This window comes from Rhinopithecus roxellana, chromosome 3 (assembly GCF_007565055.1).
Source record: "Rhinopithecus roxellana isolate Shanxi Qingling chromosome 3, ASM756505v1, whole genome shotgun sequence".
NCBI classification, from domain to species: domain Eukaryota; kingdom Metazoa; phylum Chordata; class Mammalia; order Primates; family Cercopithecidae; genus Rhinopithecus; species Rhinopithecus roxellana.
In genome coordinates this window covers 15,211,758-15,214,939 of record NC_044551.1, presented here as the reverse complement: position 1 = coordinate 15,214,939, position 3,182 = coordinate 15,211,758, and positions in this window count along the sequence as shown.

Below are 3,182 nucleotides of genomic sequence, written 5' to 3'. Positions count from 1 at the left end.
CCAGCACAGCCGTCTGGGCTGCTCAGCCCTTCGCTCCAGCGATGCGCAGGAAGATGGAGGGTTAATGCCCGTGGACCGCAGCTCTTTCGCGGCTCCAAGTTGCGTGTGACCCAGACTTGGGAGCACAGCAGGGAAATCAGGAGCCGGTCTTGTCCCGACATTAGAGAGAGTGAGGAAGATCATAGATTAATTAAATAAAAGACTAAGCAGGACAAACCTTTGAACAGGAGGCATAACATTTAAGAAAAAAACCAGCGCGGAGGGGTAAAGGTCGGAGAAGATCAAGTAAGGCGCTAATAGTTGCGCTTTTTCCATTTTCCTGTCGATCAATATTACATTTTTTCCAAGCTAAAATGCAGCCGCAGAGTTATTGCTGACCTTTTCCTCACCCTTCCATTGTGTATAAAATCACAGCAAAATAACAAACGACTTTATAAGCCACAGAATTTTTCTGATCCAAACCCCTCAGGTGAGCTAAGATCTCCCTCAAAATCTCTTTTGGAAATAGGAGGAATGGGCTTCCCTCTGCTAATTTGCTGCTGGAGAACACTTGCCTTTAAAATAAATCACCATTTAAAAACTGGTTTCATCATCTCCGCCAGCCGCGCCCAGAGGATGGTCAGGCCATCCTTTCTGAGTGTTGAACGCGTGGTTATAGAAGGCAGAGTCTGATCTCACACAAATGTAGACATCGTACTGACGATCGGTGCTTTTGGAAGCAGGGCTATGAGTCCACGCTTCGTCAATCACAGTTGATCAGATCATGCTTCTTCTGTCGGAGAAATTATTTAGGTCACTGTCCAAAATACTTCTTATGAGCTGGAGAGGAAAAGTCTCACCCAGAGAGGAAAATCCACAGGAAACCCGTCGTCAGCGCCGCGTCCTGGGCCGGGCTTCAGGGGAGAGACTGACTCACAGGCCAGACACACGACCATCTGCTCATTTCCACGGAAGCTGAGCTTGCTGGCTGTGGTCATCAGGGAGTCTCGGTGGAAAGTGTGCATGGGGCGTCCACATCACGTGATCCCAGGAGAACAGAAGAGGGAATTGTGGTTTAAGATCCAAACAAGTGGCCGGGCACAGTGGCTCATGCCTGTAATGCCAGCACTTTGGGAGGCTGAGGCTGGCGGATCACCTGAGGTTGAGAGTTCAAGATCAGCCTGACCAACATGGAGAGACCCCGTCTCTACTAAAGATACAAAAAAAATTAGCCACGCGTGGTGGCGGGCACCTGTAATCCCAGCTACCTGGGAGACTGAGGCAGGAGAATTGCTTGAACCCGAGAGGCAGAGGTTGCAGTGAGCTGAGATTGCGCCCCTGCACTCCAGCCTGGGCAACAAGAGCGAAACTCCGTCTCAAAGGAAGAAAAGAAAACAAAAGATTTAGATTTTAAGTTTTTTAGTGATTGACCTAATCTGGAAACTATCCCTGTTACAGGACAGACTCGAGTGACTGGATTAGCAGAGTTCGTAGTTCACGGTGCCTTTGTGAATTGTACGGCACTCACCACAGCAGGCTTTTGGTGAGTGCTCAGTATGGTTCTCATGTGAGCAGCAAATGAACTTAATTCCCACACTAGAACCGTGGTCCATTAACACAAAGGCTCTCTTATTTTGAAGTTTGTATAATATTTTCAAGATGGCAGGTTAATTTTTTTTAATACTGTACTCATTTGGTTCTCCTTAAAACTAACGAGGAGTTCCAGTAATTATTTATCTTAAATAATTTAAATATATATATATATACATGCAGGCATAGCTTGCCAAGTAGATGTGGCTGTTAATTGGAATTTATATTTGCACTTCAGGACTCTGGACTGGGTTAAAAGGTACATTTTTCTAATTACAGTGGGTTCCAGGTGTTTGCTGTGGAGAATCCTGAGCGTGGCTGAATCGTCCTGTGGCAGTGTGAGTGACGGCGCAGCATACCCACAGGTTCACCCCCAGCAGCAAGGGGACCTGCCCAGCTCTGGAGGGTTGACAGAGAACTGAAGCAGGAATGGGGCTGTGTCCGGCCGCAGCCCCTAGTTCAGTCCAGGTGGGACCCTCCCGAGGTTGTGAGGAGGGAGAGTGGGGGCTGGGAGACAAAGGGCAGGTGGATGTTAGTGAATGCTGAGTCTTGGGGCAGGGTTGGGGAGGTCTGGAGCCACCTGGATCCTGAGATAACACAGGGGTTCTCCCTTTACCCACAAACCTCCTCTTTCCTGAAGGGTCCCAGGGAGAGCCTCCAGGAAAAGCCAGGCCAGGAGCAGGGACTGAGACCCTGGGCGTCTGCATGCCAGTGTGGGGGTAGCTGACTCTCCAGGCTCCTGTGGGTGAATGTGAAAAGAAGAGCCCCTTCCCTCCAGGGCTCAGAGCCCTACAGGCCCCACCAGAACCCTGAGCAGGGAGCAAAGTGCACAACTACACGCTGGCCCTAGTGAGCCTCTCCCCTCCCAGTGGGAAGACTGACCCCTGCAAGCCCAGGCAGGCGGAGGCGGAGGTCACCAGGCCCGGGTGGTGGGGGGCCGAGCTCGCCAGGCCTAAGCGGTGGGGATCGGAGGTCACCAGGCCAGGGCAGTGGGGAAGAGAGGTCACCAGGCCCAGGAAGTTGTGAGGGGGTGGAGGTTACTAGGTTCGGGCAGTAGGAAACCGAGGTCACCAGGCCCAGGAAGTTGTGAGGGGTGGAGGTTACTAGGTTCGGGCAGTAGGAAACCGAGGTCACCAGGCCCAGGAAGTTGTGAGGGGGTGGAGGTTACTAGGTTCGGGCAGTAGGAAACCGAGGTCACCAGGCCCAGGAAGTTGTGAGGGGTGGAGGTTACTAGGTTCGGGCAGTAGGAAACCGAGGTCACCAGGCCCAGGAAGTTGTGAGGGGGTGGAGGTTACTAGGTTCGGGCAGTAGGAAACCGAGGTCACCAGGCCCAGGAAGTTGTGAGGGGTGGAGGTTACTAGGTTCGGGCAGTAGGAAACCGAGGTCACCAGGCCCGGGAAGTTGTGAGGGGGTGGAGGTTACTAGGTTCGGGCAGTAGGAAACCGAGGTCACCAGGCCCGGGAAGTTGTGAGGGGGTGGAGGTTACTAGGTTCGGGCAGTAGGAAACCGAGGTCACCAGGCCCGGGAAGTTGTGAGGGGGTGGAGGTTACTAGGTTCGGGCAGTAGGAAACCGAGGTCACCAGGCCCGGGAAGTTGTGAGGGGGTGGAGGTTA